The following is a 26,961-nucleotide window of genomic DNA, read 5'->3' as shown; positions in this document are numbered from 1 at the left end:
AAATATGGATAGCCTTAGTTGTTACCAAAGATTCTCTAAGTAAGGTGAACCGTAGATTTGTATTGTGTAAAGTTGCGCCGTTAAACCAGCTAAGATGGATAACACTGACCATCATGCTCACGTGTCTATGTACTCCTGGGACATACCCACATAACCTTTCAACCAAACTATATAGTTTGATAAATTTTATTGTTAATGTTTATGACAGTTGTTGATTTGACATTAAAAAAGTAGGTAAAACTTAGTAAATTAATATTTATTCATGAAAAACTGGTTGAATTACTTGTGCCGATGTATTATAACATTTTAAAGATTCCTATTTCAAATATATTAAGGCAGTACAGATTATAGTTAAAACTTAAACTCGAATTATTTTTATTTTCTTTCAGAAGAGGAAAGCAAACCAAGAAGAAACAGAAAAAAATGTTCAGTGATCAACTTTAAAGCTTTACACTGGACAAATTTAATTGATTTGTCAGTAAATGTGAGTAAATGTGAGCCGCCAGTAACAGTAGACATTTCTGACAAACAAATAACGTTTAAAATTACTACGTAAATAACGTTTAAAATTAATATGTAAATAACGTTTAAAATTAATATGTAAATAACGTTTAAAATTAATATGTAAATAACGTTTAAAATTAATATGTAAATAACATCTAAAATTAATATGAAAATAACGTTTAAAATTACTACGTAAATAACGTTTAAAATTAATATGTAAATAACGTTTAAAATTAATATGTAAATAACGTTTAAAATTAATATGTAAATAACGTTTAAAATTAATATGTAAATAACGTTTAAAATTAATATGTAAATAACGTTTAAAATTAATATGTTAATAACGTTTAAAATTAATATGTTAATAACGTTTAAAATTAATATGTAAATAATGTTTAAAATTAATATGTAAATAACGTTTAAAATTAATATGTAAATAACGTTTAAAATTAATATGTTAATAACGTTTAAAATTAATATGTAAATAACGTTTAAAATTAATATGTTAATAACGTTTAAAATTAATATGTTAATAACGTTTAAAATTAATATGTAAATAACGTTTAAACAAGTTCTGCTTCTTGATACAACTTTTAGACGAACTATATTACCTTTTATTTTATTAATTATCTTTGAAATAGTCACAGGAAACTAGTATTTATTTTTTAAGGGATTTTTTGGTTTTACAATGAATTTATTTAACTTCTTAATTTAGATGAATTTGTCAGTTTCTTCCAACGTGATAACAGTTTTCATTATAACTTTTTTTTTCACGTTATAACTTTTTCCCCCTGTAATTTTTTTACATTTAATCTCTTTAATTAATTTTTTATCGTATAGATTAACTTTAGATTAATCTTTTGAAACAATCAAGAAATAAGCGGAAATCTGTATTAAAAAAAATAAATAAAAATACGAAAAGGCGGCTTTAAAAACTATTAGTTTCAACCAGTAAATTGCACATGCAACGAATTAGAGAATTAATAAAGATGAAACTTGTAACCTGTTCTCTCTCATGCAAATATTAAAATTTTAAATAAAATAATACTACGTTTATCCGTGATATTCACCAAATAGATCGGCTCTATTTCGAAATAATTTATTTTTTTTATTTTTCCTCTTTAATTTTGCTTTCTGCGAACTTGCTCTTCCGTTCGTCATCTTGAATGTTAAGTTGAGCTTGTAAAGTCAATCACATTTGAAAAATCGTTTCCTTTATAAAAGCAGATAAAGTTAATCGAAAGCAGATTATAAAACAAAAACGTAAGTATTACTACATGGCGCACGTATGTGTATTTTTTATTTTCATCTTTTTTTCATCGGATTATTATCGTTGAAAATATTTCACTGTTGATTGTTTTTTGTGGTAAATTTTCAGATTAGGTCTACCTCCACAATTTTCTTTTAAATGATCACTTTTAAAGGTTTTCGGCCATGCTTAATACGAAAATCGCATTGAAATTTTGCAGAAATAATTAATTATCGAGATATAAAAAGTTGTATTATGCATTGTATTCTTTGGCGGCCATCTTTGGTACGCGTGTAGATTTGTTTATGGAGAGCGCGCACGTGCGTAAAAACGATGGCCGCCAAAGAATAGAATGCATAATACAACTTTTTATATCTCGATAACTACTTCTGCAAATTTTCAATGCGATTTCCTTATTCAGCATAGTAGAAAACTTATAAAAGTCGTCATTTAAAAGAAAATTGCGGAGGTGGACCTAATCTAAAAAATATACCTTTTTTTGTTTTCAGTATTGACTTAAATATAAAAAAAATAACTTCTTATTGTTTAAAAAAAAAAAAAATAATAATAATAATTTTATAAATTTTTATATGTTTTTAACGTATAAAACCAAAACATAAGTATTACTACATGGCGAACGTATGTGTATTTTTTATTTTCATCTTATTTTCATTCTGTCATCAGATTATTATCGAATGGTCACTAATTTATCAGATTTTGTTTTCAATACTGACTTAAACATAAAAAAAGGTCAATACATAATTCTTTATGTTATCAGTGGTGGCCAATTCTGTATGCGTTTTCACGTACAGAATTGATAATATTTTTATTGATTTTTGTACTTTAATGTCCCTTTGTCTTTATTGAAAGGAAATCAGAAGGAAAAAAAAGCGAATAATCCTAATGAAAATGTTGATTTATCGTTGAAAATTTTTCAATGTCAATTGACTTAAACAAAAAAAAACTTCTTTATGATTTACAAAAAAAATTATAAATTTTATATGTTTTTAATGTTTCACATGTTAAAAAAAATCAGATTTTATTTTCACTATAGACTTTAACACAAAAAAGTTCAATTTCTAAAATCTTTAAAAATTACAAATATTCTTTACAATGACGACTTTTATAGGTTTTCAAGGATGCTGAAAATGAATAAATATTTTAAACGAGACGCAGAGAATTAGTTTTCATGACATGAGAAAATTATTTTTTTTCAAAAAGTAAGGATCACATTTCTATATAAATTTAATGCCAAATGAGCAACCACTTTCTGGCCACATGGTGATATTTGGGGGAGGGGCTGCCTGAAAGCCGTTTTGGTAAACTGTTAATTCCCTTCCACCTGAACAGTCATCTTTACCATGACGAAGGTTTTCCGGTATGCTGAAAACGAATATCACATTTAAAATTGCCGCAAACAAGTAGTTGTATGGATATTAAACTAAGTAATTCTTTATGTTATCAGTGGTGGCCACCATTCATAACATAAGAAATTACGTTGCTTGTATTTGGAAAACTCGTTATTGTCTTGTTAACTCAATTTTTTTCTTTCCAAGAATAAGTTTCTTTTTTCTTGTGTTAAATATCTTAATACGGAACACCTGATGCATGATGAATACCATCTGATAATTTAAAATGAACACCGGTAGATGAAACTCGGTGACTTCCATGCTTGAGTTTATAAACAAAAAAAATTAATTTCTTTTGTCTTTCTCATAATCTTTTCTTTCATAACTCATTACTAACGCTTCACATACTCTGTCAAAATAGTTAGCTGAAATCATTTTCCAAAGTGTCACGTATAAAACAAAACCCGAGAAAGGAATATTTTTTTAAAACAGAATATAGGTCTTACCCAACCTAAAGAATTCCCACTTCCAAACTCCAATAAATATTGAGATATCAGTTTGTTCTGTGGCACAATCACTATCCAACTCATTGGACTTTCCTCCATCAATGTTGCCAACAGATGTTCCACATGCGCCTTCATGTGGTTTTTATAAAATCTTAAAATCTACTGACTTTATTTTCTTATTCTTGTTCTCTATCAGTTTTTTCCTAACTTCCTGAATGTTATTCCTTACCAAAGTAAAAGATTGATGCATCTCTTTTAGAGCGATCTTGTGTTACTCATCACCATAGTATACTCTACAAGGCATTAATATATTATCTAATGACAAGATCACGTCTCTGTTGTATAGCAAGTAGTATAGTGATAATTTCATTGTTTCGCTCACATGAAATCTGACAGCTGCCAACATTTGATTAACGCATAAATCCCATGACAACTCATTGTTTCTGATGTTTTTTGCTTAACTGTCATGCATCATCGTATGAAATCTTTCCACTTCTTTCTTTGTTTGGTGATAAAATAACGTGGTCACATGATGTATGTTGAGGTCCTTCAACACCTTCTTCATGACTTTGTTAACATTTTCCGACCCATTGTCTTTTAACAGCTGGGGTGGTGCCTTGAATCTGAGGAGAATATCATCCAACAACAAATGCACCACGGTTCTTGCCTTTTTATTATTATTTTATTTGAACACCTGATACTGTATTTCTTGTTGTTATTATTTTATTTGAACACCTGATACTGTATTTCTAAAACATCATACAACATAGCTTTCAACCTGACTTGTACTCATGTAAACTGGCTAGTAGTACCCTATCTATGTGATCTAAGTGACTTTCCATAGTATCTTAGAATATTAAAATATCATCCAAATATGGTAATGCCCAATCTTTCTGTCTGTCTAGAACTATATAAATTTATTCCTGGAAGATCCCGGGGGCGTTTGTGAGACCAAACGGTATCAAGTTAAAGTGAAATAAACCCCAGTGGCAGGTGAATGAAGTTTCCTCTTTATCGTTCTTATTTAATGTAAACTGAGAGTACTTTGATGCACCACTGTTTCTGCCTTCTTATTAGGAACCAGAAAAGACTCGCCAACCACTATACATATCAATAAAAGTCACTGTGTATTAGTTACCCAAAAGTGTCTTTGGATCGCGCTCGAAAATATCAAATTTCAGTTTTATGAAAGGATGTATTTTTGCTTAATGGTGTGAAATGCCTTTTCCACAACCATTATTGTTATGGTAATGTACTAACACTCTTTTTCTAAGATGCGACATTACATATAACCTTATCAATAGTTTGGTGACAAGTAATACACTATCTTGTCCATCATGATGAACATTTTTGTTCTGCATCCGCATTTTTAAATCATTATAATATTTCATTATCTTTCTCTTGATCTCTAATTTAATAAAAACCCAACAACGTAGGACGGTCGTTCCTACTAAGTAACTTTCCATAGTGTCTTAGAATATTAAAATATCAAATATGGTAATGCATAATCTTTCTGTCCCTGTAGAACTATGGACCTTCATTCCTGGAAGATCCTGGGAGCGTTTGTGAGACCAAACAGTATCAAGTTAAAGTGAAATAAATCCCAGTGGCAGGTGAATGAAGTTTCCTCTTTAATGTAACCTGAGAGTACCTTGACTTCAGATCTAAGTTTATGAAGTATTCTGCCGACCCAAGCAAGGCTAATATGTTATTAATGACAGGTAATGCTCAGGTAAACTTCTTCATGACTTTATTTAAAGCCTTAAAATGTATGCAAAATCTTTTACTACAATCCTTCTTTTCTACTTACAATATCAAAAAACTCCATGGACTATTCGATCTTTCAATTACATCTGCCTGCATCATTTCACCTAAATCGAAGTACATCTTTACCCCATTTTTCTTTAGCCATCATGGGTTTTATCACACTTGTGTTGAGATTCTCTGCAACAAAGAAGTCACGGTGCAAAAACTGACATTCTATTCCTCCTGTTAATCGAGCAAGCCATTTTACAATTAATGGGGAGTCATTAGCTGTTCTTGAACTTTTTTAAAACATAGTTCAGGTTCCTGTCTAAGTTCTTTAAAACACTATTTATTACTAACATCTCTGTTCTCCTATCCACCAGAGTTCTATAATTCTTTCCCTCAATTGTAATCAAAACAGAATTTGATATGCCCATGTTACCGACTATTTGCACTGGTATGCCGTTTTTTCATTCGTCGGGCATTGCAAGAATGGAGCATCCCTGGTTTCCCTGGATATGCTTCTTGCAGAATCTCTGTATGTTGCCCATTTTGACAAAATATTAACACTTAATTATCTATCTGCCTCCCTATTCTCTACATGGTTTCCTCTTTCACATTTGTCTATCTATCTTTGGGAACTATCTGGATTTATAGCCTCAACCTAAATCTGCCGTATCGTGTGACAAAACTTCATGGGCTTGTCTTCATACTCCTGTCTTGCATTAAGTCAGATCTTCCATTTAACTTTTGCTAGGGCTTTCTGATAAGCCGCTTGAACATCCTGTGGTTCATGTCTCATCACAACCATCTCCACCTTCCTGTGCCTGAGGCCCTCGATACAGAATCCCAATACCTGTTATTTGACTAGTCTGCTTCTCTGGTCTATCCCACTATAAACGCCTTATTCTAATCTAACTAACCTATGCATGTAGTCATGTCTCTCTTCTAATGTTCACTAATTCGACTTTGTTTGTTAGGGTTTGCAACAATTTCATAGTACCCCTCTAGGAATTTTTTTAATTCTGCCCATTTTTAACTTTCATTGTTTAATATGAGTCTGTTCATGAATTGTTAAGAGAGCTATCTGACATTTTTCCTCATCCACTGCTCCTGTTACCCTTAAATACTTCTCTACATCATCCAGCGACTTTACATTACGACTTCCTGAATTCTCTACATCATGCCGACCTCCCTCAATCTTTTAGATCATCTACCCACCCTCTCAATTCTGTACATAATCTACCCACCTCCCTCAATTCTCCACATCATCCACCCACCTCCCTCAATTCTCTACATCAGCTACCCACCTCCCTCAATTCTCTACATCATCTACCCACCTCCCTCAATTCTTTACATAATCAACCCAATTCCCTCAATTCTCTAAATTATCTACCCACCTCCCACAATTCTTTACATCATCTACCCACCTCCCTCAATTCTATACATCATCTACCCACCTCCCTCAATTCTTTACATATTCTACCCACCTCCCTCAATTCTTTACATCATCCACCCACCTCCCTCAATTCTTTACATTATCTACCCACCTCCCTCAATTCTTTACATCATCTACCCACCTCCCTCAATTCTTTACATATTCTACTCACCTTCCTCAATTCTTTACATCATCCACCCACCTCCCTCAATTCTTTACATAATCTACCCACCTCCCTCAATTCTTTACATAATCTACCCACCTCCCTCAATTCTTTACATCATCCACCCACCTCCCTCAATTCTTTACATCATCTACCCACCTCCCTCAATTCTTTACATCATCTACCCACCTCCCTCAATTCTTTACATTATCTACCCACCTCCCTCAATTCTTTACATATTCTACCCACCGCCCTCAATTCTTTACATATTCTACCCACCTCCCTCAATTCTTTACATCATCCACCCACCTCCCTCAATTCTTTACATCATCTACCCACCTCCCTCAATTCTTTACATATTCTACCCACCTCCCTCAATTCTTTACATAATCTACCCACCTTCCTCAATTCTTTACATCATCTACCCACCTCCCTCAATTCTTTACATAATCTACCCACCTCCCTCAATTCTTTACATAATCAACCCACCTCCCTCAATTCTTTACATCATCTACCCACCTCCCTCTATTCTTTACATCATATACCCACCTCCCTCAATTCTTTACATAATCTACCCACCTCCCTCAATTCTTTACATAATCTACCCACCTCCCTCAATTCTTTACATCAACTACCCACCTCCCTCAATTCTTTACATAATCCACCCACCTCCCTCAATTCTCTACATCATCCACCCACCTCCCTCAATTCTTTACATCATCTACCCACCTCCCTCAATTCTTTACATCATCTACCCACCTCCCTCAATTCTTTACATCATCTACCCACCTCCCTCAATTCTTTACATCATCTACCCACCTCCCTCAATTCTTTACATAATCTACCCACCTCCCTCAATTCTTTACATCAACTACCCACCTCCCTCAATTCTTTACATAATCTACCCACCTCCCTCAATTCTTTACATCAACTACCCACCTCCCTCAATTCTTTACATCATCTACCCACCTCCCTCAATTCTTTACATCATCTACCCACCTCCCTCAATTCTTTACATCAACTACCCACCTCCCTCAATTCTTTACATCATCTACCCACCTCCCTCAATTCTTTACATCAACTACCCACCTCCATCAATTCTTTACATCATCCACCCACCTCCCTCAATTCTCTACATCATCCACCCACCTCCCTCAATTCTTTACATCATCTACCCACCTCCCTCAATTCTTTACATCATCTACCCACCTCCCTCAATTCTTTACATCATCTACCCACCTCCCTCAATTCTTTACATTATCTACCCACCTCCCTCAATTCCCTACATTATCCACCCACCTCCCGCAGCCACCGTCTTTTCTAGTTAAAAATAGCTGCTTCTCCATTATAACAATGGCATACTACTGACGAAAAACAAGATAACAATACAACTCAAAATAAATTTTTGTTATGAAAAATGAAAAAGGGAGCAAAATATTAAGTCTAAAAAGTTTTAAACAAAAAACTCCAAAATATGTGATTCTCCCTTTATTGACAATTATGCGTGAACACGTTGAAAAACTTTAATTAAAGATAAAAATTGTTTCAGAATTTAATATAAAATGATTTCCCATCATTCAGTCAGATTTTCGGTTGTTCAAAGCTAAAAACACAATATTTAAAATTTTGACCGCTAGTCAAAGTTTTAAATATTTATATGCTTGATAAGAAAATAGCTCTAACTAAACATGAAAGAATTTTTTTTTATAATCAGATTATCAATTACAAAAATCAATCTGGAATAAAAATCAACAACAAAACGTCCGTTTATAGTGGTTGCTGCTGGTTATGATGCTATTACTAATACTACTGCCTACACTCAAAATTAAAACGATTTTTTCCGGATATCATGTTTATATATTGCTATTTACTCCAATAGAAAAACACATATAATTATTATTTTAACAGATTAAAACAGGAAAAGATTATTTTATTTAACAGTGGTTGTTCAAATAAGACTTTTTAAAAAATTTCCCATACTCGTCATGTTGAAATCTTTTTTTAGACAACGGATAAACGAGTGCTCAAATCTATTTCAGACACCCGAAATTATTAAAAGTGATATCTTTTCTGCCAAGATTCTAAATCTCATGAAAATATTCTTCATACAAACACAGTATGAGTATTTGAAAATCTTACCGAAAACACCATCTTATGATGTTAACATTTTTATAACTTTATTTGCTTAAAACTCTTAAAATATATAATGTACGTTATTTATAAATTTATTTGAAAGTGTATTACTTTCCTAAACAAACGTTGGTATTTTGAGAACTTATAATTCTTTGGTTTGTAAAATATGACTGTTTTATCAGAATCCCCTTGGGATCTGTGATTATCCAAAGCATTTCATCGTGTATGTGTATTGCTACTAATAAAAATACATGTCAAAATAAGATGGAAAGTTTAAGAAAACAATACAACAGAGAGCTAGACACAATATAGTATTCAAGAGTGATTCGACTCTCCAGAAACATGTGCGTGTCAAACATCTTGACTAATAGATTTCATGTTAATGGGGGAAATTATACAAATGTGAGTCATGTCATTAACTAACAGACATAAATAAATGTTATTTAACACAAGAGACGTCACTCTAACAGAAAACGCAACGTTTGGAAAAGTATCAAGTATTTTTTACCCACCTATTTATATATTTTAAAAATAATTTTTTGTTAAATCTGTTCACAAATTTTGAATAAATTTGATTTTTATTTTTAATTACATTTCATGTCTTTTTCTGCGAAAATGTCCAAAATAGAGAAAGGGGTTGTACCACTCGTACATGTGAACCCAAAAAATAATTCAGTCACATTTTCGGTTGTTCAAACAAAAACCACAATATTTAAAAAAATTCTGATCACTAGTCAAAGTTTTTAAATATTCATATGCTTGATAACAATACATGTAAGCAAATTTTTATAATCAGATTTACAATTAAAAAATGGATCTGGAATAAAAATCAACAACAAATAAACGTCTGTTTACAGTGGCCGTGTTATCGCTGCTGTAGGTGTATCAGAATTTTTGTAAGAATTTTTTACACCCCTAACACGAAACTGCGAATAAAATATAAAAAACTCGTAATTTCTCTTTTAAAAGTGGGTTGTTTATTTTTTTTATGGATTATACTTCCAAAATAAACTATAAAAGTTGTTTTAAAAGTAAGAGAAATTTTTTTTTAAAACAGTAATGAATTTTACGAACTAAATATTTTTCAATTTTTAAACTTTAAAAATCTATCCAAATTTTTCTATTGATTCTATTTTTACGATATTTTCAGGGTCAATATGAAATTTTATGCTCTTTCCAATAAACTGAATATAATATTTTAGACAAACTTTTTTTAAAATTCACCCCCCATTTTCAAGTGTCTATTAAAAAGTAAATAATTGATTTACTCACCAAAGTTTTATATATCACAAATTCAAGAGAAAAGGTCAATAAATAATATATTCAAATTTCAAACAAAAAAGTAGTCTTTTTTTAGAAATTTACCTGTAAAGTTCGTAGTTTAAAACCTTTTTTAAACCATGTTGTTTTTTTTTATGAAACCTTGGTCCTTGCTCCTTTAATTGAAAAAAATAGGGCTTGAATTACATTTTTCGAGTAGTTATAAGCTTGGAAAAACAGGGGGTCGAATAATTCACGCCTCCCATTTTTAAATGTCTATTAAAAAGTAAATCATTAATTTACTCAGCAAAGTGTTATATATCACAAATTGAAGAGAAAAGGTCAATAAATAATATATTCAGATTTAAAACAAAAAAAGGTAGCGTTCTTTTAGAAATTTACCTATAAAGTCCGAAGTTTAAAACCTTTTTTAAAAAAAGAACAGGTTTTTTTTGTTTTTTCTTTTAATGAAACCTTGGTCCTTGTCCCTTTTATTGGAAAAAAATTAGGGCTTGAATTACATTTTTCGAGGAGTTATAAGCTTGAAAAGACGGGGTGGAATTATTCAATACTTTTCACGAAATTTCTGACACACCTATCGCTGCTGCTGGTTATGATGCTATTACTAATACTACAGTATACACTAAAAATCAAAAAGATTTTTTCTGGATATTATGTTTTATAATTGCTATTTACCACAAGAGAAAACAGATTAAAACAGTAAAAAGATTGTTTTATTTAACAGTGGTTGTTCAAATAAATTTTTAAAAAAAAATTCCATACTCGTCATGTGGAAATCTGTTTTTACACAACGGAAAAACGATTACTCAAATCTATTTCAGACCAGCGAAACTATTAAAAATGTCTTTTGAAAAATTTAAAATATATTATGTGCATTATTATTTATAAATGTATTTGTTTAAAACTCTTAAAATATATAATGTACATTATTATTTATAAATTTATTTGTTTAAAACTCTTAAAATATATACTGCACATTATTATTTATACATTCGTTTGAAAAAACAAAACAGTGGTATATTGACAACTTAAAATGCTTTTGTTTGTAAAATATGACTATTTTATCAGAATCCCCTTGAAATGTGTGATTATCCAAAGCACTTTATCGTTCATGTGTATTGCTACTGATAAAAATATCAAAATAAGGTGGAAAGTTTAAGAAAACAATACACCAGAGAGCTAGACATAATATAGTATTCAAGAGTGATTCGATTCTACAGAAACATGTTCATGGAAAGCCACTTATGAAAACAATCATGACTAAGAGATTCCACGTAAATGTGGAAAATTATACAAATATGAGTCATGTCATTCACTAACAGTAAGGTTATAAAATCATTGAAAAGCTGTAATATGTGGAGAGATTGAAAAATCAGTTATGGCAGAATATATATGGATGGAAAAGTGAAATCATCTACCATTATGGGATAAAGTAAATATTATAAATAGAGAAGAACAATGAAGAGTAAGCTAGGTTATATATTATTTAACACGATAAAGGAACCATTAATATATATATATATATATATATATATATATGTATATATATATAGTAATATGTAATAAAAACTGTCTATGCATCTATCTATCTATATATATATATATGTATATATATAGATATATGATATGAAGTAATAAATACTGATAACATGTAGAAATAAAATAGTTCTTCAAATTCATACTAGGATTGGTAAAATTTAGTTGTAGGTTACATACTACTGAACGCGAGAAGTTTTTATCCTCAGTGAGATTGAAAATAGAATTAAAAATTACTTCTGAATTTTTACCCAGTCATCACTACCAATACTAGAGTGTGCTAATCTCATGTACTAAATAAAACGTTCCAAATCTCGTGAAAAAATTAAAATATATAATGTACATGTATTTGTTTAAAACTGTTAAAATATATAATGTACATTATTATTTATAAATTTATTTGTTTAAAACTTAAAATATATAATGTACATTATTATTTATAAATTTATTTGTTTAAAACTGTTAAAATATATAATGTACATTATTATTTATAAATTTATTTGCTTAAAACTCTTAAAATATATAATGTACATTATTATTCAAAAATTTATTTGCATCAAACTCTTGAAATATATAATGTACATTATTTATAAATTTATTTGCTTAAAACTCTTAAAATATATAATGTGCATTATTATTTATAAATTCATTTGAAAACAATCGATCCAGATCTCTACGGACAGAATTTGATTTTAGTTAACCTTTGACAAGCCAAATAGAAAATTTACTAGCCAACTCAATGTAATGCAAAAATTTACTAGCTAAAACAATGTGATACTATTTTGCTGTTATGAAAAAACCAATAATATTAGGTGATGTTATTTTAAATTTTCGAATTATGAGATAGACAAAATGAAAAGGGTGAAATTCAGAAATTTTATTTAGTTTAAATTTTATCAAATAACTTGAATAAATAGCTTAATTCTTTTTGTTTTTAAATATTACTGCTCTGTTGATTTACAGTGTACATATATATGTATATATGTATATATATTGTGTATGTATATATATTGTGTATGTATATATATTGTGTGTGTGTATATATATATATATTGTGTGCATATATATTGTGTATATATATATTTTGTATATATATATATATTATGTGTATGTATATATATTATGTGTATGTATATATATTGTGTATATATATTGTATATATATTCTGTGTATATATATATTGTGTATATATATTGTGTATATATATTGTGTATATATATTGTATATATATATATATTGTATACATATATATTGTATACATATATATTGTATATATATTGTATACATATATATATATATTGTATATATATTGTATAGATATATATATATATTGTATATATATATTGTATACATATATATATATATATATTGTATATATATATATTGTATATATATATATATATATATTGTATATATATTGTGGGTGTATATATATTGTATATATATATATATTGTATATATATTGTGGGTATATATATATTGTATATATATAGTATATATGTATTGTGTGTATATATATATTGTGTATATATATTGGGTATATATATATTGTATATCAATAGTGTACATATATAGTGTGTATATATATGTTGTGTATATATTGTGTATATCTATGGTATATATATATTGTGTATATATATATTAAGTGTATATATTTTGTGTGTAGATATATTGTATATATATATATTGTGTATACATATTGTGTATGTATATATGGTATATATATATTGTGTATATATATTGTGTTTATGCCTATATATATATATTGTGTATATATATTGTGCATATGCGTATATATTGTGTATATATATTGTGCATATGTATATATATTGTGTATATATATTGTTTATATGTGTATGAGTTGTGAAACAACGAAACAGGTCTGTATGTCGATGACTAAAAATATATTTTATATATTATATATTTATATATACATATTGTATATATATATATTTTCTGTATATATATTGTGTATATGTATATATATATATTGTATATATATATATATATATATTGTGTATATATTGTGTGTATATTGTGTATATATATATATATTGTGTATATATATATTGTGCGTATATATATTGTGTATATATATATTGTGTATATATATATTATATATGTATATATTATATACTAGCTGTACCTTGCCACGCGTTGCTGTGGCTCAATTTGGTGTAATGGAAAATTCTAATAAAAAGAGCAAATGCATGTTTCTTATATTCTTAGTACAGCAATCCACTCTTAAAAAAAATGAAAAAATGGTACTCTTGCAGAATTGGATCCTGATCCTCAGGATTACCGTCAATCATGGCTTGAGCTTGACCAACAATCAGTGGATAAAGCTAAGGTTGAAACGCTAAATGTTTTTTTTTTCTTTTCACAAAATTGTGAGTTAGTAATTAATATTTGAGTGGTGGGGGGGTACTATACACAGATTTGAAAAAGTTGTCCAAAAAGAAATGAAAGCCAAGGTAAGGAAAGCAAAGGTAAGGTAAGTTACATTTCTACCTAACTGGATGATTGTTTAGTGTTTTTATGTCAGGTAAAATGTTTAATCGGCTGGAAAAACAGAAATGGTTGCAGACTGTTGAATACGTTAAGTTTGGGAAATTAAGTTGAAAACTAAAAACTATACAATACAGTGTCAAAACCCCACCGAATATGTTACCATGACATAGGCTGACATAATCGGTGGGTTTGTGACAGTATTTTGTATAGTTTTTTTTAGTTTTAACTCACTTTCTCAAACTTAACATAATCAACAGTGTCCGCCACCATTTGTATCTTTCAAATACACGATAAGCACTGTTTTTCGAGCTGACTAAACGTTACATTAAATGAAAAGGTTTTGTCTTAACAGATACAAAGAAGTTGTCAAAAAATTAATATATAACAAATAAATGTTATCAAAGGCAAGAAAAGTAAATGTTCTACCTAACTGGATAAGATTGTAGTGTTTTTATGTAATGTATAATGTTTAATCAGTTCAAAAACATGCAGTGTTTATCGGTATATTTGAAAAATACAAATGGCGGTGGACTGTATCGAACATGTTAATTTGGGGGAAATTTTGGGAAAATGAGTTTAAACTAAAAAACTATACAAAATACTGTTAGGAACTCACTCAATATATGTTACTGTGATGTAGGCTGACATATAATCAGTGGTTTTAAATTTTGATCGATACAGGTAACGACTTTTAAGAGTCTCTTTTAGTGATTACCTGGTTTGAGGATATTATACAACTAAATGGCAAATCTGCCCAAAAAATCCGGTATTATTTTACTTTAAGGCCCGTCTCATGTTCTTATATAACGAAATATTTTATTGTAGATTTTAGTGTACTAAAAACGAATCTTCAAATCGTTTCCGTCGCAAAAAGAAGTTTTCATGATATGAAGAAATTACTTTTTCGAAAAGTGGGTGATCACTTTTCAATTTAAATTTAACTTAGAATGAGCACCCACTTTCTGGCCACCTGAGAGAGGGGTATTTTTCTGTGTGTGGGGAGGGGTGTTTTGGCGGCCGACCCTCCTCCCCTCCAACCAATTTAAGCAGGTAATTTTAAAGGATTTTCCAAGGGTAGAAAGAAAGCCCCCACCCCAAAAATCGTGGCCACAAAGTGGGTGATCATTTTACGTTAAGTTATTATGGAAAAGTGATCCTTCACTTTTTTAAACTAACATTTTTTTTCATATCTTGGAAACTACTCGTTTGTCTTAATTATAAAGGTTATTTTCGTTTTCAGTGACCCCGAAAACCTGTAGGAATGGTAATTTTAAAGGAATTTTCGAGGGTGGAGTAATTCCTCATATTTACCTTTTTTTTTCCAATAACATAAGAAATTAAGAATTAGACAAATTTATGGTGCTAATGCACTTACCGATCCGTACTATTTTTTAAATCGTATTTCCAAGTTTAATTAAAGTTTTTTTTTTATTCAATTGTATTCTCCATAATGTTAATACTGTTCCTTGTCTGCTTAAGTTTAATTTTTGTTTATTAAATTGTAAGGTGAAAGTCCAGAATAGTTACAAAACACCCTCTTCTCCCCATGTTAAGAATGGCTTTTTAAATAATAACGTTATTATTTCAGCATAGATCAATACGTGCATGAGTACCCAATTTCTTTAATAAAGAAAAAGCATTCATATTTTAGAATAGATGCAAAACTCCCTCCCCATGTTAAGAATAGCTTTCTAAATAACGGTATTATTTCAGCACGGTACCTTCTCTGCATAAGTACTATCTTTTGTTTATTAAATTGTTAGGTGAAAATATAAAATAGTTACAGAACACTCTCCCTTTCCCATGTTAAGAATGACTTTCTTAATAGCGTTATTTCAGCATGGTACCTTCTCTGCATAAGTACCATCTTTTGTTTATTAAATTGTTAGGTGAAAGTATAGAATAGTAACAAAACGTCCTCCCCATGTTAAGAATGGCATTCTAAATAACGTTATTATTCTATTATTCTATTATTATGGTACTTTCTCTGCATAAGTACCATGTTTTGTTTATTAAATTGTTAGGTGAAAGTACAGTACTCATGCAGAGAGTGATCCGTGTTGAAATAATAACGTTATTATTTAAAAAGCCATTCTTAACATGGGGATGGGAAGGTGTTTTGTACCTAATCTGTATTTTAACCTTACAATTGAATAAAAAAACATAATAAAACTTTAATTAAACCTGGAAATACGATTTAAAAAATAGCGCGGACCACTCCTTGCATTTAGGCACCGCCAAAACTGGGGGGGGGGGGCAGGTCAGTACTTTTTGACGGACCGTCTTTTTAAAAATCTACCAAAAATCAGGTAATTATCCGATCAATACGAAATTTTCAGCGATTATTAAGAGAAGAATGAACTTTAAAACAGTATACTTATTTTTCATAAACGATATTTATATATATATTTTTTGCTTACGACCCCCCCTTTTTTTGAGGGGGTACAACTATGCTTAAAATAATCATCTGAAACTGAACACAACATATTGTGTTGTTGTAATGGACAGAATTATAGATTAAAAAAAATTGTTTGCATACCTTATTTTGACTTCTGAATATCAGAACTTCGATTGTGTTTAATTATCCCGCTTTTGAGTTTTGAAGTGTGAAATTCGGTGAATATGTTAAGTAAAATAATTAATTTAAGTTAAGCAAAACAAAAAAATTTTTTTTAATATTTATACGAAAAAAGCCATTTTAAAATCTTTGATAAATAAATTAACAATTTTTTTTTAGCGAGCCGAACAATGCATGACCATTATTAAACAGGGCATGCTTTGAAGAATCGATACAAATAAAAAAATTCGATAAATATTGTGCCCTTTGTGTTAAAAATAGCACCATTTTTTCATTGAAAACGTTTGCCGCCTTTCAACTACGGTGGACCAAACGCGCTGAAATATTTTTTTTATTCTGCTTTAAATTGCCCCCCCATTTTGGGGAGCCTGGCCCCCACACACATACACATTAAAAACCAAACTCATACAAATGGTAACACATCTGGTACTGGCCAGCCTCAGCGTTAATAATACACTGAAATTTTCGTCACTGAAAAATAAGTTTTTTTTGGCCTGTTTGGTCTTCCATATTTTGTTAATACAAACGTAAACATTATCGATCTAGACTGTAGATCGACGCGAAGTAACTGGTTGCCTATATTAATAAGTGGAATTATTTGAGATCCAGATATTATATTATAATATTTTTGCATATTCTCATAGAAAATCATCCTAAATCTTAGTTAGAAAACAAATAAATAAATTAATTAGTTCAAAAACCTTCTTTTTTTTTAAAAATATTTATGTACGTTTTTTGTGCAAGACAAAAAATGTCAATTGTTAAATTTTGGGGGAAATTTAACATTTAAAATTTAATTAAAAATAGTAGAAAGAGTTTTACATTATTCTGTTTTCTATATGATAAAATTCAGGGTTTTATCTTTCTGGAAAAAAAAAAGTTACTCAGAAATAATGGATTTTAATAAATGTAATTTCGTTTTAAAAAACAACTTGATTTTCGGGCCATTTTTGGCGGTGCCTTACTGCCTTACCAACCAATCTTATACCTAAAAACAAAAAAAAAACTCAAAAAGCAAGCGACAAACTTTTTTTGGCCTTTGAAAAAATGTGTGAATTAAAAAATTTGGAAGATAAACAAATGAATTATGTTTTTTTTTGTTTTTTTTACTTATCGATTTAACAAAATGAAATCTTTCGTCAATTCGTGGCTGTGAAATGAATCGAACCGGAAGTTCAGTTTTATAAACAGAACAGATTCGCAGTAACGGCTTACGAAAATATATTTATTTTATTTAATATTTTAATAATTCGCGAGGCAAATTTGTTTTAATAACATAAAAACATACCTCGACTCTAAAGATGGGTTGTCTGAAAATTTCGAATAAATTGGTAACGTAGAAATATGCTTTTATTCATTTGTAACGAACCAAATTTACATTTATATATATATATATAGATATATACTAGCTGTACCCGGCCATGCGTTGCTGTGGCTCAGTTTGTTAAAATGGAACCCATGTGAAAGTAGAGAAAAGTTTGATTCTTTTTTTCAAGAGAATGTACAAATTATTTATTTTTTTTAACAGATGTTAAGAAAATAAACAGAAAAATACTTCCATCATTAATCATGCAAAAAATAAATAAAATGTTGATTTAGTGTTTCAATATGCTTATAAATTACGATAAAACTTGCTGAGTATGCACTGTTTTACGGTTGTTGTAAAAATGGAACGCAAACTTAAATTTCGCTTCATTTTAATCTTTCTTAATTTTTTAATTGTGCCCCCCCAAACGAATATAATCAAAACAGTAACATTCAACAATTGTACTTTATGTATATAAAACACAAAATGGGTGTTTGTATTACTGTACACATAGATTCGAAAAAGTTGTCAAAAACAAATATATAACAAATAAATGTTATCAAAGGCAAGATAAGTTACTTTTCTGCCAAACTGGATATATGTTTTGTGTTTTTATTCAATGTAACATATTTATTCAGCTCGAAAAACATACAGTGTTTACCGATGTATTGAAAATTCAAGATGGCGTCTCACACCCTCTTTAACACCGTAAATATGGAAAAAGGTGTTATAAATAAAAAAACTATACAAAATACTATTAAAAACCCGCCGAATATATGTCAACCTATGTCACGGTAACATATATTGAGCGAGTTTTTAACAGTATTTTATCCGGTTTTTTATTTATAACATCTTTTCCCACACTTACCGTGTTAAAGAGAGAATCAGACGCCATCTTGAATGTTCCAATACATCGGTAAACACTGTATGGTTTTCGAGCTGAATAAAAGTTACATTGAATAAAAACACGAAAAATATATCCAGTTTGGTAGAAAAGTAACTTGCCTTTGATAACATTTATTTGTTATATATTTCTTTTTGGACAACTTTTTCGAATCTATGTGTACAGTAATACAAACCCCACAAAATATTTATTAAAAAAAAAGAAAAAGTTAACGAAAGGGAAATAATTCCATTTTTAAACGAAAAAGTCAGTTTACCTAACTTACTGTATTAATGCTATTTTTTTAAGCAAGAAAAAAAGAGTAAATATCCAGATACGCTACTACAGAACACCGACCACTCTAATTTGTTTTTTTATAGGTAATTGCGGTCGCTGACAACGAATCTGATAGTCAAACTTGGGGCAAATTTACCGTTTGCATGGTATTTACCCCTGAACCCACGAACTTCTTTCCACCATTTTGCAGCATCCGTTTATGCTATGCACATGCACGCTGTAGCATAAACGACGGCTTCACCAAGCAAACTATATTGGGGGAGGGGATTTTTTCCAGGACATAGAATTTTCTAATTTTCAAAAATACCTTATAACGCTTTTTGGGTGAAAAATTTAAAATTAGCTGAAAAAGAAATAAAATAAGAAAAGGAAAGCACACCAAGTTGGAGTAGGGGGTAATTTATCTGGTTTTTTTTTTTACCTGGAACATCAAATTTTCAAATTTTCCATAAGTAACGCACAGACATTTACCAATTAGAACACCATTTAACATTTTCCGAAGATTTTACTTTGTACATTGGGGGCGCGAGCGGGGGGGGGCGGATGTGATGTTGGCACGTGCGCGCCCCAACATCACATCTCCCCCCCCCAAAACAAATTAGAGTGGTCGGTGTTCTGTAGTAGCGTATCTGGATATTTATAAAAAAAATATTTAGGTTTGGCTATAAATTCCTAAACTCATTTCACCCTAAATAATTTAGGTGACTGAAATAGGAATCTAATTGAATCTTTAATTTCCTGAATAGTATCCGATAATTCATTTTTCTTCGAGTTATATCGAATACATTAATTCGGACTTTAGGAGCTTTTCTCGTAATGTTACTGTAAAAATTATTTTTTATTGTTACAAATTACGATTCTTTAAAAAAAGCAAAAATAAATTCTTGTATTTTTTATTTACTACTGAAAACCATAACTTTAGTAAAGGTATTTTTTGTTTAAACAAAATAAAACATTTTCACCAAGAGTTAAGTAAAAATAATTAGTTCATTATATTCTGCGATCATTATTTGAAAAATACTGCAATTTTCATTAAAATTCGTTAATTTCCTGATTTTTGGTGAATTTTTAAGTAAAGGGAGGAATCAAAATGTGTATACACTTTGAGCGTCGGCATTCATTTTTCGACCACGTATGGTTAATTTAAATTAAAGTTCAATCACATGGTTACATTATCAATAAACCCATTGAAAATTTACCGATATTGTAAACACATTCTGTTTACATTAAGCCTGTGGTGTTTTTTTAGTGATGCAATGTTGTCAACTGAGATTTAAAAAAAAACCCGCGAGATCAGGAGAAAGAAATGTCCAGAAAATCGCTAGCCAGTTTGGCAGAAAAGTAACTTATCTTGCCTTTGATAAGATTTTTGTTATATATTTGTTTTTTGACAACTTTTTCGAATCTATTTGTACAGTAATACAAACCCGTGTACAGTAATACAAATCCCTTCGGGGAGATTGGAATGCCCCCCCACCTAAAATGTACTCGGAAAAATCGATTTTATAGTGACATTTAAGAATGGTTAGTCGAAAAAAGGTGAAAAACAAAACAAATAATCAATAAATAATTGTTACCAAAGGCAATAAATGCTATTTTTTTTTACTTACATGAATGAGTTTATTTTATGTTTTAAAGTATTTTCAAGCAATCTAATGCGGGTGTCTGGGTGCCAAATACCTCCAGATTTTCTAGAATTTCCCGCTAGATTGTAAACGAAATCTCCAGATCTAGCAGGAAAACCGCTAAATTGTAACACTGGTCATGTGACAGGAAGCGGTAATAAATAATTGTCCCTAAATAAAAAAAATGGCCTCTCGGTAAAAAGAAATTCACCTATTTATCATAGAAAAATTAAGTATAATCTTATAATTAAAAAGGAATATATAAAAACACACATGGATATAGTAAACATGTTATACCAAAACGTGGAAGCCATCTGTCCAGTGGTTTTTTAGACAATTAACTCCGAACGAACCAACATTTACATTTTTATATATATAGATTATATATATATATGTTGTGCATAAGTAAATTCTTGGTACAGCAAAATGGAAGGAGAAATTTCAGAGGAAACATAATTTAATTTAAATCAAAAAGATCAAAGAAACAAAAAAACGGGCAAGTGGAATTGTTAAAATTTTTCCTTAAGGCCTTATCGTCTGACCCTCTAAGAGGAAACGTCAGAATGATAAATTAAAAGCTAAGAATCGAATGAGGAAAGAGGGAAATTGGTTTCAGTTGGAAAACCAGTGAGAGAAAAAAAATATAATTCTCACTGTTCAGGTGGTTTTAAATCAGTAAATATTTCTAACTGATGTTTGAAAATCTTTTGTCTACACAGGCTAGGTCGAGAGTTATTAATGACTAACTCCTCAATGATATTGAGATGATAGTTCGACCTAGCACTGTATAAAACATGGTTGGTTTTCGTTTTTATACAGTGCTAGCTCGAACTATCATCTCAATATTTTAATTTATCATTCTGACGTTTCCTCTTAGAGGGTCAGACGATAAGGCCTTAAGGAAAAGTTTTAACAATTCCACCTGCCCGTTTTTTTGTTTCTTTGATCTTTTTGATTTAAATATATATATATATATATATATATGATCCTTTCTCATTTTTCACAGTTAAAAAATTAAATATCATCAAATGATTTCAAAAGTACAAAAGTTTTCAATAAAAATCAGTAAAAAAGATTTTTTAATGACTAAGTAATTTTTTTAAGAGTTTATAATATTCTAAAAAAATTTTTTTGAATTAAAACTTAAAAATTACATAATATATAATAAATAAATTCTATTTCCGACTATTTTCACACCTTATTTCAGCCGAAAAAAACCTCTATGACTGTTATCCCTCTATGGCTGTTATCCCTCTATGGCTATTACTCGGGCGGACCACATCCCCGCCCCCACCGCCTTAGCTACGCTAGTGGGTAAGAACCTCTGAACCCTCAGACTATTTTCGGCCATTTTACAGCTTTCGTTAAGGTACGCTCGAGCGCACAGCAAGGCTAATCATGTCCCATATGTGCATGCACACGCGTATTAAAGTGACTTATCACATAGGATAGTAATCTTTCGCGGACAATTTAAAATTAAATGGAATTGAATTTTTTAAAAATTGTTGATAATTTCGAAAAGACAATTGTTTTTTGTTTTTTGTTGGTGAATGTCGATAATACACTACTGCAGCACTTGTCCGGCAAATAGTTTTTAAGCATCAACATGTGTTTTTTTTTTTATAAAATTCATGGGTTTTTTTTTTGCTTCATTAGCTGAATATTTTAATAGAATGTAAATTTTTTAAAGAAAAAAATATTTGAAAATTTACTTACCACAGTGCGCAGTAGTAGCTTAGATTAAATATAATGCTGTATTTAAGAGATAGCAAAATAATTGTTTTGTTTTTTTAATTTTCTAAAGACCTTAACCGCAAACCACCACTTAGCAAGCATAGTTCTAATGTTATTCCAATGATATTCTTTTAAAAACTTCAAAAGAAGCCGAGTACTGTCAAAGTTTTGCGAAATAATACCACGTGATCAATTTCATTTTAGAGATTTTTTTCAAAAGCCTTTGTTTAAAAAAGAAAATATATATATATATATATATATATATATATATATATATATATATATATATATATATATATATATATATATTATTCAATTTTCACCCCAAACAAGGCACAGTGCCACTTTGAAGCAGGGGGCTACTATTAGGGAATTAATTAGCGGGGTCATTATGAAGGGAGAAGAGTAGAAAGATGTTTGTTAACATTACACTTGAACTTCTGCATATCATTGCAGTTGGGAAAGCAGAATCTCAGAAGGGAGTTCCAAAGACCCACAGTTCTGGGGAAGAAACTATTGGAGTAAAAGGCTTTCTTGCACCTAGGGATCTCTACTGTAAAGGGATGAGACTTAGTAGCTTGTCGAGTTTGTCGGGGGTAGTTACGTCGGGGAGGTACAAGTGTTTGCAGTTCGTCAGAGCATTCACCATTAAAGTATTTGTAGAACAGGCAGAGGGATGCAACACCTCGTCGATGTTCTACTACTTTTCTACTGTTTATATAATTTGACTTTGCTCGTTTTATTTTAAGAAAATATAAGTTGAAAAACATTTTTCATTCACGATTAGAATAGTTGTCAGTAAAAAAACAGTCGCCAAAAAGATAAGCGTTTTTTATTTTTAGTCGCCAACTGGAAAAATCACTCGTAAATGCGAGTGATTTACTCGCAATGTAGATCCCTGCTATGAGAGAGCTAGACATAATATAGTATTCAAGAGTAAGCTAAGTTATATATTATTTAACACGATAAAGGAACCATTAATAATAATATATATATATATACATATAGTAATATGTAATAAAAACTTTCTATACATCCATATATATATATATATATATATATATATATACATGAAGTAATGAATACTGATATAACATCTAGAAACAAAATACTAGGATTGTCTGCTAGGACCTGTAATGCTAATATATGTTGCTATGATTAGAGTACTTGGTAAAATTCAGTTGTAGGTTACATACTACTGAACGCAAGAATTTTTTTTATCCCAAGTGAGATTGAAAATAGAATTAAAAATTACTTACGAATTTTTACCCAGCCATCGCTTCCAATACGAGAGTGTGCTAATCCCATGTACTAAATAAAACGTTCCATTCAGAATTATGTAAAGATTTTTGAGTTCAAGAGAAAGGTTCTCAAGTTCGACAAAATACACCTGAATAAGATCGGAGGTAACATAGAAACATTGTGAAAATAACACCCAAGTGGAGAACAGTATTCTGAAGAATCAAATAATATGAAGACTCAACCCTTATCTATAAAATAAAAAAATGTGATTATTTTCAGTTGGAAAAATAAAAACACATTAATTTTGTAAACAAACCTTTATTGAATAAAACTATACTCATTTTATATTTTAATTTCATTATTAATAGATGTTTGGATATTTTTAATAACTACCAACATAATAAATTGGATTTTACAACATGAAATGTACTTTTTCAAATTTATTTTATACTTTCAGAATTTGCAACAATGAAAAGAAATTCATTAATGGAAGAGAAGCACCTTTCTGCATTGTTGATTTAAAAATCGTTTAAAATAATTATGAATTTCTTCATATTAATTTTCCAAAGTTGAAATTTATTAGCGTGCCTATCATCACACACTTCATTACATTCCTACTTTTTGTGGAATCAGATGCAAGCAAACATGAGTTACAAACACCATTCTTGTGATGTATGTGGTTCTTTTTTTGCACGGAAGTCACATTTATTGCGTCATATGAAAACACATACAGGCGGGAAACCACATTCTTGTGAAGTATGTGGTACTTCTTTTGCATGGAAATCAAGTTTGTTGAGTCATATGAAAACACATACGGGAGAGAAACCATATTCTTGTGAAGTATGTGGTTCTTCTTTTGCACAGAGGTCACATTTATTTAGGCATATGACAACACATACAGGAGAGAAACCACATTCTTGTGAAGTATGTGGTTATTCTTCTGCATTGAAGTCAAATTTGTTGAGTCATATGAAAACACATACGGGAGAGAAACTACATTCTTGTGAAGTATGTGGTTCTTCTTTTGCACAGAGGTCAAATTTATTGCGTCATATGAAAACACATTCGAGAGAGAAACCACATTCTTGTGAAGTGTGTGGTTCTTCGTTTGCATATAAGTCAAGTTTGTTGAGTCATATGAAAACACATACGGGAGAGAAGCCTTATTCTTGTAAAGTATGTGATTCTTCTTTTGCATGGAAGCCAAATTTGTTGAGTCATATGAAAACACATACGGGAGAGAAACCACATTCTTGTGAAGTATGTGGTTCTTCTTTTGCATGGAAGTTAAGTTTGTTGAGGCATATGAAAACCCATACGGGAGAGCAACCACATTCTTGTGAAGTATGTAATTCTTCTTTTGCACGAAGGTCACATTTGTTGAGTCATATGAAAACACATGCAGGAGAGAAACCACATTCTTGTTAAGTGTGTGGTTCTATTTTTGCATCGGATTGAAATTTGTGGAGGCATATGAAAATACATACAGAGCGTTCCTAATGATGCTGGACTTTACAGAGCCACTACAGAAATCAAAATAGTTGTTAAAAATACTTCACACATTGTATTTCAAAAATTGAAACATGTGCCAAACAATAATTTGCTAAGTTTTTTCTGGAATTATTATTATTATATAAGTAAAGGAGGTTTTATCGTCTGGCTTAAAAGAGGATTTCTTCACTATGATCAGGATAGAATTATAATGACTGCTCACAGTGAAAGCTTGATATACACTGCTTTTTTAAGAAGATAGAAAAATAGCTGGAATTTTTGGAAAATTTCTATTTCAGTAATTATAAGAGCAACTGAATTAGACAAAAGAATTTTAAAAACTGACAAATATATTTGGTGAAATGATTTCTCGGTTGAAATGTATGAGAAATTGAAATATATTAAATTAAAAAAGAGACAAACAACATTCTGGTTCTTTGAATAAAAAAATATTTATTTTAGGTAGGGAGCCCCTTGATTTCTGAGAACTTTGAAGAAAATTGAAACAAAAGAAAAAACTATATGAAATCTACAAGCTAGCCTCATGAAAAATCCTTAGAAACATTTTAACACAATGCTTAGAACGCTAAACTTTTACAACAAAGCAGTAACGAGGATAATATCCGCATATAAATTTGCCCTTGGCTATGAATTCATATCGTAATAAAACAACGTGTAAATTCCCAGAAGATCTCTTCAAACTTACTAAAGTATATGGTTTAACTAACAATTTATCAGGTCAATTCGAGATTCTGTTGTGAAAACTTCCCACTGCCAAACTCAAAACTCTCTTGTCAAAACATCCAAATTCAAAACACGACAGTATTTCAAGTTGACTTACACGCAACTACACACATAGCAAACCTTGTTCTAACTCGTCCTCTGTTTACATTTTTTATTCACCTCTATCAATTGCATAAGAATGTGACAATCTACGTCGCTTAAGTGACCATCTAACATAAAACCCTTTGGAGAACTGTTTTAGTCATTTTTATGACAAAGTAAAATAAGAAAAATCGAAAATCCATATTTCTGTAATGTATGTGGCTTTGCTCTAACGAGACAAAATAAAATAATCCTTTTATTATGTTAATAATTTTCTTCAAATAAATAAAGTTTTTATTCTCAAAGTTTCATGATATGAAATTTACAAACAGTCTACTGTTGTATGTATATCCCTGTTAGAGGAAATGATGACATTAAGTTTTCACAAATCTTGCAGGGAGATGGTGGCGTCATTTTACACATGGCATCTGCTATTCCTAAATAGTCACTGCTCTCTTAGTGACCAGACTCAACGTTGCTTAACTTATATAATGAGGACTGGTGTGCGACGTGATTATGACATGTGTCGATTGCTCTAGAATGAATTTGGAGATGTGCTAAGAA

The 26,961-nt window shown here is 30.1% G+C and overlaps 1 long non-coding RNA gene across 1 annotated transcript; it reads left to right on the top strand.

Moving 5' to 3' along the window:
• The first annotated feature begins 1,398 nt into the window (after positions 1–1,398).
• Positions 1,399–26,726, top strand: LOC145270821 (uncharacterized). Its single transcript, XR_013865583.1, has 2 exons — positions 1,399–1,767; positions 24,539–26,726. It is a non-coding gene; the product is annotated as an uncharacterized LOC145270821 (long non-coding RNA).
• The last annotated feature ends 235 nt before the right edge of the window (positions 26,727–26,961 follow it).

Source organism: Euprymna scolopes, chromosome 46, assembly GCF_053919585.1.
Source record: "Euprymna scolopes isolate OS-2025 chromosome 46, ASM5391958v1, whole genome shotgun sequence".
Classification (NCBI taxonomy): domain Eukaryota; kingdom Metazoa; phylum Mollusca; class Cephalopoda; order Sepiida; family Sepiolidae; genus Euprymna; species Euprymna scolopes.
The sequence above is the reverse complement of the archived record's forward strand: the minus strand, read 5'-3'. Positions and strand labels throughout refer to the sequence as shown.